Here is a 16,434-nt window from a genome sequence, read left to right as displayed (position 1 = left end):
AATGTCATGGCTTGGTTTTTACTCTGACATACACTGTCAACTGTGGAATCGGTGTGTGCCTTTCCAAATCATGTTCAATCAATTGAATTTACCAATAGAAACAGGATGCACCTGAGCTCAATTTTGAGTCTCATAGCAAAGAGTCTTATGTAAATAAGGTATTTCTGTTTCTCCAATGCAGCCTTGTCGATGACAGTAGGGGCGTGCTCCCCTGTTTCCTGTAGTCCACGATCAGCTCCTTGGTTTTGCTGATGTTAAAGGAGAGGCTGTTTCCCTGGTGCCAGGGATCTGACCTCCCTGTAGGCTGTCTCGTTTTGCATTCAACGATCAGGCCCACCATCGTCTCATCTGCAAACTTAATGACGGTGTTGGAGTCATGTTTGGCCACGCAGTCATGGGTGTACAGGGAGTACTAACCCATTCCTTGGGGATTTCAATCAGGAAATTACAAGATCATCAGGAAATCCCTACAGGGAAAGCCTGGAATGTATCCACAATGGAGGGACATCTAACCATTCCTGTTGCAAACCCTCCAGCTGCTAAAAAGGATATGGTTGGCCACAGATATCCCTTTTAAATGGTTAAGCAATAAATTATGGCTGCATTTACAACCGATACGTCACAGTTTAACGCCACAATCTCAGCTACTATACCCATTTCCCATGCCATGACTGAGCCTGAACACTTTATCTGCCCCTGACATCCTTGAAATTGGCATCAAAGCATCAGAGCATGGCTTCTAACAGCACTGTTATTAACGTGATGGGTTTGGGGTTCCGGTGGGTCACCGAGGGCCGGCAGAGACCAAGGGAGGGGAGGGTGGCAGGGTTAAGTGAGGGATGTGTACAGCCATCCACCAGACCTCTCATACAGCCAGGAAGAGGCTTCACTAGAGGAGAGAGACTGCTGTTCCTCTCTCACACACCACTAGGAATCACTAATTATGGTTCCTGGGTTTGGGCTCCTCTCGATAATCAAACCTGTTACTCATGTATTTATCCTAACAAAGAAAAAAGCATTTACTAAATGGCATATATTATATTACATCTCTATCTGTTAGCAGATTTAATCACTACATGAATTAAGAGTAAGCAGAAAGTCTCCACTGAAAAACTATTTAGGGAAAAATGTTTTTACTTAATCAGAAACCACATTTTTCAACGAACAGGTTTTAAAGTGATTGTGATACATGTTAAGCATCTCCATTTAACAAGGGTGTGGTGTACGGAAACGTACATTTCTCTCGCTCTCTCTCAGCGGTACCCACTATTTTTGTTCAAAGTTAGGGAGGAAGGGGACAGAGTTTTAGTTTCCTAAAAATCTAATCAAATGACATTTTATTGGTCACATACACGTGTTTAGCTGATGTTATTGCGGGTGTAGCGAAATGCTTGTGTTTCTAGCTCCGGCAGTGCAGTAATATCTAACAAGTAATATCTAACAATGTCAGAACATATACCCAATACACACAAATTAAAGTAAAGGAATGGAGTATATAAATATACGGAAGAGCAATGTCAGAGCTGCATAGACTAAGATACAGTAGAATAGTACATACATATGAGATGAGTAATGCAAAATATGTAAACATTATAAAATGACGAGTGTTGACTAGTGTTCCAAGTGCCCAGTGATTTCAAGTCTATGTATATAGGCAGCAGTCTCTAATGTGCTAGTGATGGCTATTTAACAGTCTGATGGCTTTGAGGTAGAAGCTTTTTTGCAGTCTCTCGGTCCCAGCTTTGATGCTGGGACCGAATGGTGTGGTGTGTGCGATGGCTTTGCAGCCTAGCGCGGAGACAACGCTGTCATTACAGCATGGATTCAGGTGTGTTCCTGAGAATGGAGTTAAGGTGGAGGAGATTCTGCTTGTGGTTGGCGAACAGGTAGGAGCTGAATTTATACATTCTGCATCCAGAACGAGCAAAGCTGTGGTTGTGTTCAAGAAAAGAGTACATTTAGTGGTTAGGCTAATTACTAGTGGAATATTTGTAACGGACGTGTTGGTGCCAATTTCCCCTCTTTCAACTCCTTCGACAAGAGCGGTAGTTGCCAATCTGCCTCCATTTATTACAGATGTTCAAATCCGGAAAGAGTTGCTGTCGGCAGGTTTTCAGGAGCAGATGCCGTTAAGCATGTTGTTTAGTTCCAGAGGCAAATATTCATGTTTCTGAATAACATTGAGCAACAGTTAAACGTGCATTTCAAAGTGAGACATGAGGAGGGGCTCTACACGAGGTTTGCTAGCACAGATAGTCTGCAGTGGATTGAGTGTGGGGATTTGGAGCATAAGAGGTTTGTGTGCCCACATAAAGGCCGTAGACAAGGTGAGGGTACAAGCGCCAGTGGGCAATATCGAGGTCAACATGCAGGGGGCCATGAGACGCAGGCAGCAGAGGTTGGGCCTAGTCATGCTATAGATGTTGGTGTAGATGAGGCTGGGTCAGGTCATGCTATCCACAAGTTTCCTGGGGAGGTTACTGGGGAAACGATTATGGGTGGCACTTCCGGCAGAAGTAGCTGTGGTATTTTTGGTTTTAGAAGCTACCTAACTGGGATAAGCAATAATAAGATATTCACTCGCTAGATGATGAAATGTTACAGAGCTCGGGGCCAACGTGGTTGTACATACAACCAGACAAAACTTCATGATTGGCTTAAATTGGAGTGTTTCGACCATAAACTTAAAACTAAACCACAATGTTCCTGTTAGATGGTACAGTTTCCATCACCTCCCAAAAGACGATGAAGCGAAAATGTCAACTTAAAAAAGCCCCCGAAAAATGTGTATGTTTGCTCGTTTCACTTTGTTGATAAGACGCCAACACAGGATAACACATACCCAACGCTCTTTCTGGGTTATGAGAGGCCACCAGAGAAGAGACGCCCCCTTAGCAGGAGAGCTGACAAACATGTCACAAGAATAGATAGGTCGACTAGTTTTGATCGTGTTCGTTTTCAGTTTTGCTTACTAGAATGTGACTATGGTCAAGGTCCTAAAAGATATCATAACCGCCATTGATAAGGGACAATACTGTGCAGCCGTATTCATCGACCTGGCCAAGGCTGTCGACTCTGTCAATCACCACATTCTTATCGGCAGATTCAACAGCCTTGGTTTCTCAAATGATTGTCTCGCCTGGTTCATCAAGCTACGGATTCAACAACGTAAGTAAATATGCTACCGTACGTGACACAAGGCCACTTCTTCACGTCATCTTCCCAACCATCAATTATGGAGGGTAAACGTCGGCTAATATTACCCTTGTTGATCTCTGTCAGGTTGTGTTCCCACATCATTATTAGTTTGGCAAGCTCTTCATGAATGAGTGAAGAAACCGTTTACTTCTGACCGGAAATAACACCCATAATTCACGCAAGGCATCATGGGACATGGGAAACTCATGGAAAGATGGTGGTGTAGCTGAGTCTGGGTCTAGTCATGCTACAGATGGTGTTCGACAAAATGATAAAAAAGTGTGGAGATGTTGCAGGAGATATGGTGTGTCGGGAGAGTCTGTATAGCTGGGGAAGATGGTTGGATATACGGTTGTAGAAGTGGTGAGGTTTTGGTTATTGTAATGTGTGGTGGTGTTGTTGAGGAAGTATCATTAAAGAAAGACAAAAAGTCTCTCTCTCAGCATTAGACCATTCCATGGACATGTGTGACAGAAGATTTTGAGTGTCCCAGACTCCATCCTAGTGAATCATATATAGGCCCAGCTCCATACAAGGGAATACAGTCACTCTTGATAAAAACAACATTTACTACTGGTAATCTCCCCTGCATGGAGACTTCCACTGGAGTCTTACATCTAATGTCCATATGAAATAGGTTTGAACAGTCTGAAGACAACATTTAGAACATCTAAAACACCAGAGGGAATGAATCTTTCTACACCAGTGGAATAAGACTAAAATGTCATCTTTGAGGACACATCGGTTTCTGTCGTTTATCTGACAAGGGTAGTTATAAAAACAAGACTAAAGTCTAGACATTAAGGCAGCTGTAGCATTTAGATAATCAACATACCCTAATTATAAAGTTTATCGTCAACATTTCAGAGAGATATATATATATATATACATACATATACAGTACCAGTGAAAAGTTCGGACATACATACTCACTTAAGTTTTTTAAAATTACTATTTATACATTGTAGAATAAAATTGAAGACCTCAAAACTATGAAATAACACATATGGAATCATGTAGTAACCAAAATAATGTTAAACAAATCAACATATATTTAATATTTGAGATTCTTAAAAGTAGCCACCCTTTGCCTTGATGACAGCTTTGCACACTTTTGGCATTCTCTCAACCAGCTTCATGAGGCAGTCACCTGGAATGCCTTTCAATTAACAGGTGTGTCTTGTTAAAAGTTAATTTGTGGAATTTCTTTCCTTCCTAATGCGTTTGAGCCAATCAGTTGTGTTGTGATAAGGTAGGGGAGGTATACAGAACATAGCCCTATTTGGTAAAAGACAAAGTCCATATTATGGCAAGAACCGCTAAACCAAGATGGCGTAGCAGTCAGACGTATTTGTCCTTCGTCTTGTCGTGTCCTGGTTAGTGATTATTGTCTTATTTCACTGTAGAGCCTCTAGCCCTGCTCAATATGCCTTAACCAACTATTTAGTTCCACCTCCCACACATGCGGTGACATCGCCTGGTTTAAACTTCTCTAGAGACAATATCTCTCTTATCATTACTCAATACCTAGGTTTACCTCCAATGTACTCACATCCTACCTTACCTTTGCTGTACATTATGCCTTGAATCTATTCTATCGCGCCCATCTATTCTATCGCGCCCTGCTCCTTTTACTCTCTGTTCCGAACGCACTAGGCGAATAGTTTCGATAGACTTTAGCCGTACACTTATCCTACTCCTCCTCTGTTCCTCTGGTGATGTAGAGGTTAATCCAGGCCCTGCAGTGCCTAGCTCCACTCCTACTCCCCAGGTGCTCTCATTGGTTGACTTCTGTAACCGTAAAAGCATTGGTTTCATGCATGTTAACATTAGAAGCCTCCTTTCTAAGTTTGTTTATTTCACTGCTTTAGCACACTCTGCCAACCTGGATGTCCTAGCCGTGTCTGAATCCTGGCTTAGGAAGACCACCAAAAACCCTAAAATTTCCATCCCCAACTAAAACATTTATAGGCAAGATAGAACTGCCAATGGGGGCAGTGTTGCAATCTACTACAGAGATAGCCTGCAGAGTTGTGTGTTGCTATCCAGGTCTGTACACAAACAATTCAAGCTTCTACTTTTAAAAATCCACCTTTCCAGAAACAAGTCTCTCAACGTTGCCGCTTGCTATAGACCATCCTCTGCCCCAGCTGTGCCCTGGACACCATATGTGAATTGATTGCCCCCCATCTATCTTCAGAGCTGCTAGGTGACCTAAACTGGGACATGGTTAACACCCTAGCCATCCTGCAATCTAAGCTTGATGCCCTCAATCTCACACAAATTATCAATGAACCCACCAGGTACAACCCCAAATCCATAAACACAGGCACCCTCATAGATAACATCCTAACCAACTTGCACTCCAAATACACCACTGTTGTTTTCAACCAAGATCTCAGCGATCACTGCCTCATTGCCAGCATCCATCGTGGGTCTGCGGTCAAATGACCACCCCTAATCACTGTCAAACGCTCCCTAAAAAACTTCCTGTGGCGTTGTGCATTAGCATTGAATAGCCTCCGTGATATGCAACTTTTCAGGGAAGTTAAGAACAAATATTACAAAGGCAGTTAAGAAAGCTAAGGCTAGCTTTTTAAATCAGAAATTTGCTTCCTGTAGCACAAACTCAAAAGTTCTGAGACACTGTAAAGTTCATGGAGAATAAGAGCACCTCCTCCCAGCTGCCCACTGCACTGAGGCTAGGAAACACTGTCACCACCAATAAATCCACTATAATTGAGAATGTCAATTTTTCTATGGCTGGCCATGCTTTCCACCTGGCTACCCCTACCCCGATCAACAGCCTTCCACCCCCCACAGCTACTCACCCAAGCCTCCCCATTTCCCCTTCACCCAAATCCAGATAGCGAATGTTCTGAAAGAGCTGCAAAATCTGGACCCCTACAAATCAGCCGGGCTAGACAATCTGGATCTTCTCTTTTTGAAATTATCTGCCGAAATTGTTGCAACCCCTATTACTAGCCTGTTCAACCTCTTTTTCGTATCGTCTGAGATTCCCATAGATTGGAAAGCTGCCATAGTCATCCCCTTCTTCAAAGGAGAGACACTCTAGACCCAAACTGCTACAGACCTATCTATCCTACCCTGCCTTTCTAAAGTCTTCAAAAAGCCAAGTTAACAAACAGATTACCAACCATTTCGAATCCCACCGTACCTTCTCCGCAGAGCTGGTCATGGGTGCACCTCATCCACGCTCAAGGTCCTAAACAATATCATAACCGCCATCAATAAGAGACATTACTGTGCAGCCGTATTCATCGACCTGGCCAAGGCTGTCGACTCTGTCAATCACTACATTCTTATCGACAGACGCAACAGCCTTGGTTTCTCAAATGATTGCCTCGCCTGGTTTACCAACTACTTCTCTGATAGAGTTCACTGTGTCAAATCAGAGGACCTGTTGCCCAGACCTCTGGCAGTCTCTATGGGGGTGCCACAGGGTTCAATTCTCGGGCCGACTCTCTTCTCTGTATACATCAATGATGTCGCTCTTGCTGCTGGTGATTCTCTGATCCACCTTTACGCAGACGACACCATTCTGTATACTTCTGGCCCTTATTTGGACACTGTGTTACAACCCTCCAGGTGAGCTTCAATGCCATACAACTCTCCTTCCATGGCCTCCAACTGCTCTTAAATGCAAGTAAAACTAAATGCATGCTCTTCAACCGATTGCTGCCCACACTTGCCTGCCCATCCAGCATCACTACTCTGGACGGTTCCGACTTAGAATATGTGGACAACTACAAATACCTAGGTGTCTGGTTAGATTATAAACTCTCCTTCCAGACTCACATTAAGCATCTCCAATCCAAAAGTAAATCTAGAATCGGCTTCCTATTTTGCAACAAAGCATCCTTCACTCATGCTGCCAAACATACCCTCGTAAAACTGACCATTCTACCGATCCTTGACTCTACCGATCCTTGGCGATGTCATTTACAATATAGCCTCCAACACTCTACTCAACAAATTGGATGCAGCCTATCACAGTGCCATCCGTTTTGTCACCCACCCATAGCATGCACTCCAGCAGGAATATCCCACTGGTCACCCTCAAAGCCAATTCTTCCTTTGGCCGCCTTTCCTTCCAGTTCTCTGCTGCCAATGACTGAAACTAACTGCAAAAATCACTGAGATGGAGACTTATCTCCCTCACTAGCTTTAAGCACCAGCTGTCAGAGCAGCTCACAGATCACTGCACCTGTACATAGCCCCTCTGTAAATAGCCCATCCAAATACTTCATCACCATACTGTATTTATCTTGCTCCTTTTCACCCCAGTATCTCTAGTTGCACATTAATCTTCTGCACACACTTCTACCATTCCAGTGTTTAATTGCTATATTGTAATTACTTTGCCAACATGGCCTATTTATTGCCTTACCTCCCTTATCTTACCTCATTTACACATGCTGTATATAGACTTTTTCTACTGTATTATTGACTGTATGTTTGTTTATTCCATGTGTAACTCTGTTGTTGTATGTGTCAAACTGCTTTGCTTTATCTTGTCCAGGTCGCAGTTGCAAATGATAACTTGTTCTCAACTAGCCTACCTGGTTAAATAAAGGTTAAATAAAATTTTAAAAATAAGCAAAGAGAAATGACAATCCATTATTACTTTAAGATATGAAGGCCAGTCAATATGGAGCATTTCAAGAACTTTGAAGTTTCTTCAAGTGCAGCCGCAAAAACCATCAAGCGCTATGATGAAACGGGCTCTCATGAGAACCGCCACAGGAAAGGAAGACCCAGAGTTACCTCTGCTGCTGAGGATAGGTTTATTAGAGTTAACTGCATCTCCGATTGCAGCCCAAATAAATGCTTCAGAGTTCAAGTAACGGACACACCTCAACATCAACTGTTCAGAAGAGACCTCATGAATCAGGCCTTCATGGTCAAATTGCTGCAAAGGAACCACTACTAAAGGACACCAATAAGAAGAAGAGACTTGCTTGGACCAAGAAACATGAGCAATGGACATTAGACCGGTGGAAATCTGACCTTTGGTCTGCGTCTTTTTTCAGACGCAGAGTATGTGAAAGGATTATCTCTGTATGTATCGTAACCACCGTGAAGCATGGAGGAGGTGGTGTGGTGGTGCTTTGCTGGTGACATTGCCGTGATTTTTTAGAATTCAAAGCACACTTAACCAGCATGATTAGCACAGCATTCTGCAGTGATAACCCATCACATCTGGTTAGCGCTTAGTGGGACTATAATTTGTTTTTCAACAGGACAATGACCCAACACACCTCCAGGCTGTGTAAGGGCTATTTGACCAAGAAGGAGAATGATGGAGTGCTGCATCAGATGACCTGGCCTCCACAATCACCCGACATCAACCCAGTTGAGATGGTTTGGGATGTTGGACCGCAGAGTCAAGGAAAAGCAGCTCAGCATATGTGGAAACTCCTTCAAGACTGTTCGAAAATCATTCCTGGAGAAGATGGTTGAGAGAATGCCAAAAGTGTGCAAAGCTGTCATCAAGGAAAAGGGTGACTACTTTGAAGACGATAAAATATCAAATCTATTTAGATTTGTTTAGCACTTTTTTGGTGACTACATGATTCCATATGTGTTATTTCATAGTTTTGATGTCTTCACTATTATTCTACAATGTAGACACAGTACAAATAAAGAAAACCCCTTGAATGAGTAGGTCAGTCCAAACTTTTGACTGGTACTTTATATACAGGCTTTCCAAATACAAATTATACAGCAAAAGGTTCCTTGATTTGGACAATTTCACCATTTACATTCACTGAATAACATGTATATAGTGTAGGAACTATGAACTTTTCTTAGAAAGCGTCATGATTGCACTGATTATAAGTAGACAACAATGATTCTCCTTTTCTACCACAGAAGCCATTTGGGACAGAACAGCAGGAACAGGTCCTATTCTGTGGCACACTCAGGCATTGTGCCATCCAGTTCTAGACTGATTGAGGGTGGTATTTAACAGCACAATGGGGACTCAGACACACAATGCTTCTCTCCTACTATGTAAGACGGGCAGGAAAGCTGCGTGTCAAACTGTAAAAATAATTATGCAAATAAGGACAGTCTGAGCAGGTTATCATTACAGAACAGAACATATGGCAATTATCACAATGCGCTGACAGTGTTACAGTAAAAGGTGCAATCTGTAACTGTTGTTGACAAATATTGCAATTGACTGAGTAAAAATAGCAGCGAGTGGCATTGATTGTGCTTACATAATGTAGTAGGAACATTGTCAACAGAAAACAATGGCCGCATCCGAATACCCATACTAGCGTACTACATACTTAAACTGCATGCTATGTACTCATCATTGCATACTATTTAGCACGAACCGTTTAGTAAAACGTATGCAGTATGCTACAGCCGCAATGCAGTAGCGACTCCTGACTGGCCGAGTAGGTGGGGCGGGGCTGAGTGCGTGTGGATTTGATCAAATTCAACAGACATGTGTCACATTAACCAGCCTGATAATGGCTCATTTTCAATTTGATTATTATTTTTTACTCTGAATAGAATAGGAATGGAGTTATAGGCCTACTCATCCTGGTTATAGGCAGACTATCACATTGGACCTAAACCTTAGCCCATAGGGCCCATCTATCCTATTTAAAAAGGGCTGAAGATAGATCATTTGGTTCCATTTCAACACAATTATTAGTGAAACCAAAGTGCTGTAACATATATAAATGCAATCAAATAGCCTAGTAAACACACCAAAACTTCTTAAATGTTCAAATGAAAAGGCTACTGCACAGGAAAAAGTGGACAGTTCGGTGCATCGCAAATTCAGAACTGCTGGACTGGCTGTTTGAGAAGATTTGAATCTGAAGTAAATACCAACATAGCGACTGTAGGTCAAAGCTGTGTGCTGGAAAACCTTGGTAGACATGGAGAAATAGGCATTTTTGTGCTCATGTGAATTTCCTTTTTCCCCCCGGCTTCAGACCAATACCTATTCTCACTTAAAACATTTTTGGGTTAATAATAAACTAAAGCACTCAACATTGGGAATGAGATCATAATCACTGCTAAGGCTTGATCCATAATGTAGATGGTTAAATAGGTAGCGTAGCCTACTAAACTAAAACAATCCATGTATTCAAATCAAAACGCCTGATTAACATGACATCAGTAACACATCCAGAGTCCCCGGACCCGACACATTCACAAATAAAAAAGATGGTTTAGTATTTAGTTTAAAATCTCTGATGAAGGCTAAGAAACACTTTTCAATGAGAAAACACAAGCCCACTTTGGGTTGTGCCACTCATAGGAACTTCAAAAGTAGAGCAGTGCAGGCTGTGCATGAAGGTCAGAGATCATTGGACATTGTTTTTGATCGGATCATTACTGAGCCTGGCTGGGATAAAGATTAAATCACACACAGCAGTGCTCTGAAACAGAAAATTAAGGATTTCATGTTACAAGTACATCAGCTGAAAGGTCATTTTCCTGTAAAAACCTACCTATGCAATAGTCGTAGACGAGAGAGACTCAAAACTGTAAATGGAAAGGTGTGTGCTGCATAGACTTATGTCCAGTGGAGTACTACTGTACGACAGAGTCATTTACCAATGTGTCAGCATGAAAGAGAGGATGGTGGCAATCCTCTCCAAGTAGGGTGAGTCAACATGTTTTTCTCTTTGCACGCACACACACACTGATTGATTGGACTGAATTGTTTTTGGTGTTTTAACATCGTATTAGGCTGGGCATGTAGTTAATGTTTGTGTTGTCATCTTCACTGTAAGATGATCCATTTCTGTCTGCGTACCATGATATTCATTGTTTTAGCTCGGTTTGTTTCATGTTTGCTTCCATCTTCGCCGCAAGATGGTAATACTTAACTATTTATCTAGCCTGAACTGTTGGCATATATTCTCCACATTTCTTCTAAATTGCACATCTTATTTTTATGAGTCAGTGTGAATGTGCTCGTTGAGATGCTGCCTCTGCCAGAGAAGTGCTGTCCAACTTCTGGTGCTGATAGCGGTAGGCCACGCTCTCCAGTAACTCTCCATGGTTCTGAATATATATTTAGAGTGCACTGTTTTTATGCACATCTTGGGGATACCACAGGTTAACATGACTATTCTGGTGGCTTCTTTATAGTTAGCCTACAACATCTCAAAGTAGAAGGGCATTGCGGTTACATTTCCCATAGGCTATTTTAATCTTGCTGCTTCAGAAACATTTTAGTAATGACATTATTACAACTTGAGCAAACAGGTGGGGAAATGAACTTTCCCAAATAACTAACTTGCATTTGACCGTGCTGTGTAGGTCATGTAACTGTTTGTTACATACAATATTATCTTTGTGGACTTAAATTGGACATATATGTTACTCTCCGGTTTTAACTGTGATAAAACACAAAAGGTATGAGGTTGATTTATTCCTCCACGGTGTGGCGGTTGTCTTTTGGAACTGTTTTTAAACGAGGTAGGCTATGGCTTATCAGCCTTGTATTGGCTATCACGGTGCCCAATACATGCATTTCTAATGGGTTATAGAGCAAACAATGCAATATCACAACATAGGTTGTAAAAAAATCTATATTCTGCTTGGCTTCCCCATTGATTTTACCGACTCACAGCTACTGGAATGGAAAGAGACAAATGTTACAAAACACCCAAAAGTTGAATGACATTCTGAGATTGTCAAGCCAAACCTTCGATACTGGGTGGGCCTACAAGGTAGGGAGGAATGTATGTTCTGTTTGTAGAGATTGACAATCTATTTATTGTGGTGTTGAATACACAAACCATGATATACTGCCCTTAGTCAGTATGCTTTGTTTATTGGTTGTGTGGTGCATTGGCACAGAAACCTGTTGGTGGAAAACTTGTTGCATATATTTTATACAATTCTAAATATGGCATCAACATGTAGAACAGCTGACCTCCTTCTAGCTGATCATTGTGTGCAGCCGGCGCTGATCGTAGTGTAATGAAACAGGCAGGGAGAATGAGCTCGTCTGTGCTGGTCGGCGAACCCTCAACCTTCTGGCCTGTAGCCCTGCGTGCCATCGACAGTGCCACAAAAGCATGCTGAAGTGGCAATGTCGATATCCACATTTATAAACACAGGGTTACTAGAGTTATTGTTATTTGTGGTTGTTGATTCTATGAGGGGGAGGGTGTGCAATTTATTTTGAAGTTCATGGGGAGGGCCATGTGAAAATATTTGTAATGTTGGGGAGGGGGGTGCATTTTATTATGACACCTTGAGTTGTACCAGCCTTCCCCCACAGTAAATTTCGATCTGTCCCTAATCAGTGCAGAATCTCAAATAGCATTGATCCCTTTCACCATGTACATTTAATGGAACCTCAACTACAAACCAGGTCATTTGGTTCTGCTATTTGATCAAGAACAGTGATAATACATTCATGTTTTGTATAAATAAACCAAATATCTGACATTGTATTCCTATTTGAACTTAGCTCTGCTTTTAAATGGTTTAAAACGCATTGATAGACATTTGTGACAATTTAACCAAAAATACGACATTGTTTTTTCATTGTAATGTGGATGTGCTTTTAGATGGTGGTTGAAAAGACAGCGATAACACGTTGTAAATTCAACTAACTTTGTCTGTCTTTTTGAGTGGGTGAATAGATGTCTCATTGATCAACGTCTCAACCAAATATTACCCAATTATCAGAGTTGAAATGACGTGGTGTGCCCAGTGGGCCATGATCCATCAAATCTCTATAAAGCAGACAACGGCGTGTGTATTTCACACCACGATCATTTTTCACAAGGGATGAAAAACACACGCCCAAGTTTTGTATTGTCAAAGTGCCCTAAGAGTGGCGCGGTTGCCAAAAAACGCACACATCGAATGCGTCTGCGCGTGAAATGTGGACAATGCTCATCACCAAATGTATAATGCATTCACGTTGCAGTTATAGCCTACCCTCGTATCAGAAGTCAAGCATAGCCTATTTGCGGCACACATACAATGCAGAGATATATTAGCCATTTAAAACATGCATTACACTGTGGGCTATAGCAGCTGAGTGTCACCTGAAACATATTTTCCATTACTAAAGTAACCTAATGAAACACGAACTATAAGAAAAGTAGACAGGAAACAAAAATACAAAAGTTAACAAAACGCACAATACCGTGTTCGACTGCAAGGATATAAACCCAGTCACTGAGATGGTGAGTCCTCTGGACTCCACACTCGAAGAAGACAGTATGCGCCTGACAGAAATATTGTTCCCGTTTTAGTCTTCAGCAAAGCCGACAGTGAGCAAGTCTTGGGCGCCTTTCCATTGGCTCACTATCGCTCGCTCTGCCCTCCTCCCAACTTCGTGCGCAACAGTATCTGAAAGGCGCTCTCGAGTTAATTAATATAAAACACATTTGTTGGCCCTCTTCAACATTTACTTTTCTTTATATTATTGTTCTCTCTGCATTGTTGGGAAGAGCCCCTAAGTAAGCATTTCACTCACTACACCTGTTGTTTACGAAGCACGTGACAAATAAAATTGGATTTGATCAGTCTGATACTTCAGGTGCAATTTATAGGCTACTCTCACCTAAACGTATTCTTTGGTTGGGAATTCCACATCAATGCGCAAAAGTTCGTGGTTTCCTCATAGTGATTGGTGTTACCTTATAATTTATTTGAAATAGCCAATCAATAACAAAGACCATCGTGCATTGTTCTTTCAATCAATGATTGAATCTGTGAGTATATAACCTGAGCTATAGCGTGGGTCAGCTAACATTGTAGGTTATTGAGTCGCCATGAACATGCACAAACACAACCCATATTGTCGTTTCCTTTAGCCTGGGGTGCATTTTGGAATGTCTACACAACCTTGGAGAGCAACAGTGAGCAATTTCCATTCTTAGAATAATAATAAGCTACAACAAATGTATTCCCTGTGGTGATTCTCTGATGTTCAATAACTTCTACTTCAATCATACATTTTACTAGTTAGAAATCCGTTTTGCACATCTCATTTACCAAGTATACATTCACATGAGATTGATGAAAAGATATATAGCAAAATATCCATAATCTCCACTGCCCTCTTGAGGAAGTTAAAACCATGAGGTGGAGACTGGGGTAGTCTTTATAATGTTTCAGATCAACCTGTGTGTGTGTGTGTGTGAGATCGGAAAGATGGCGGAAGTGGTTGATGAAGTGGACTCAATCTAATGGCGGTATAATCAAGGAGAATTGGAATAATGTCCAAAAGAATGGAAAACAGAGCAAAGTAGAGTACAGGGATGAGAATGTCACTTGGAGTGTACAGTCTGTAGATGAGGAGCAGCTGATCGAATTAACAATCTTGAGGAATCCATGAGAGATTTCCAAACTGGTGGAGAAAATGCTGAGTCAAGTGAAGGCTGTGAGGATCACGAGAGGCGGGCTTGTTTAGATCTTTTGTGCTTCTGAGGATCAGAAGAAAATGTGTGTTGCATCTCACCCGATTTGATCAATTTGAAGTGTTGTGTGTGTCTCTTAGGAACAGGGCACCCCTCAAGGGGGTTATATCTGGAGTCTCATGGGAAGTAGACGTTGAAGAGATAAAATATTCCTGGTGTGTTTCATGCACATTGGATGAATCGTGTGGTGCATGAAGAAAAAAGTCAATCTGTTCTTTAATTTTTTGATATGGAGTCTCTCCCTACTCAAGTGCAGTTAGGATATATTAACTACAAAGTCAGAGCATTTATCCCAAGACCAATGCAGTGTGATCATTGTAAAGCTTTTGGTCATGTTTCAAGTGTTTGCAGAAGGGAGAAGCCGAGATGTCCAAGTTGTGGAAAAGATCATGTGTTATAAAAGAGATGAAAATGTGACCTGTCGTAGTTGTGGTGGGAACCATGAAGCCATGTCTAACGTACCCCATACACCCCCCCAATGGTGAAAGAGAATGAGGTGTCCAAAGTCAGGGCTTTCCAAAGCATATTATATGCAGCAGCTGTTAAAAGGGTTGAGGGTGTGAATGCTGCACTTGAAGAGTCCAGGTGGTGGATAGGCTGCAGGTTTTGCCTTTCACCAGCAGGATCCTGACATTTTAAAGGTTAAGAAGGTGGACTTTGTGGCCTTTATAGCTATAGTGATAAATGGCACTGCCAAGGTAGAAAGAAGGTCCAGGAAGATATAAATCATTGTGGAAGCGGCGGAGCGATTCCTGGGGCACAAGCAAGGCCCTAATGCCTGAGAAGGGAGACATGGAGATTTAAAAGGAATCGCCGACGTTGTCCCCACTGTGAATGTTTGCTGCTTCCCAAGTCAAAAGCCCAGGGCTACCTATGGCTGAGGACACAAACAAGTACAAGAAGTCCCGCTACGACCTCCGCAGAGCCATCAGAAGGACAATATAGGAACAAGATTGAATCCTATTACACATGCTCCACCGCCCGCTGCATACACTCCATTATGGTTTAAAGGATGACCCAGCCTTGATCTGACCAACGATGCCTTCCTTACCAGACAAACTCAATGCATTTTATGCATGCTTTGACAAAAACCATCCCCAGCATCTCGCTCTCCAAGGCCGTCGTGAGTAAGGTTTAAAAATCAGGTCAACAGTCGGAAGGCCGCAGGGCCGGTATTTCAGGGCGTGTTCTCAGTGGGGTAGCCTAGTGGTTAGAGCGTTGGACTAGTAACTGAAAGGTTACAAGATCGAATCCCCAAGCTGACAAGGTAAAAAACTGTTGTTTTGTCCCTGAACATGGCAGTTAACATACTGTTCCTAGGCCGTCATTGAAAATAAGAATTTGTTCTTAACTGACTTGCCTAGTTAAATAAAGATGACAAAAAAGAGCATGCGCAAAACAGCTGGCAGGCATATTCAGTTATTTTCAAACTCTACTTGTCCCAGTTTGTAATTCCTGCATGTCTCAAACTGATCACCATCATTCCTGCTCCCAAGGAAAACTGCCACAATGACTACCAACCTGTAGCACACATCTGTAGCACACATGTGTAATAGGAACGAGTTCATTAGAACGTGCGTTGAAGATGTCGTTCCCATAGCAACGATTAAAACATTCCCTAACCAGAAACCGTGGATTGATGGCAGCATTCGTGTGAAACTGAAGGCACGAACCACTGCTTTTAATCAGGGCAAGGTGTCTGGTAACATGACTGAATACAAACAGTGCAGCTATTCCCTCCGCAAGGCTATCAAACAAGCTAAGCGCCAGTACAGAGACAAAGTAGAAT

The 16,434-nt window shown here is 42.0% G+C and overlaps 1 protein-coding gene across 2 annotated transcripts in view; it reads right to left on the bottom strand.

Annotated features, from left to right (window-relative positions):
• The window catches only part of LOC112216014 (kelch domain-containing protein 8B-like), a 142,309-nt gene extending 128,696 nt beyond the window's left edge, over nucleotides 1-13,613 (bottom strand). For both annotated transcript variants that reach the window (XR_002948269.2, XM_024375579.2), the window contains exon 1: nucleotides 13,367-13,613. The gene's annotated coding sequence lies outside the window, so the exon portion shown is untranslated. The remainder of the gene's footprint in view (nucleotides 1-13,366) is intronic.
• Nucleotides 13,614-16,434: the final 2,821 nt, after the last annotated feature.

Source organism: Oncorhynchus tshawytscha, linkage group LG16, assembly GCF_018296145.1.
Source record: "Oncorhynchus tshawytscha isolate Ot180627B linkage group LG16, Otsh_v2.0, whole genome shotgun sequence".
NCBI lineage: Eukaryota > Metazoa > Chordata > Actinopteri > Salmoniformes > Salmonidae > Oncorhynchus > Oncorhynchus tshawytscha.
Note: the sequence above shows the minus strand (reverse complement) of the source record. Positions and strands in the feature narration are given on the sequence as shown.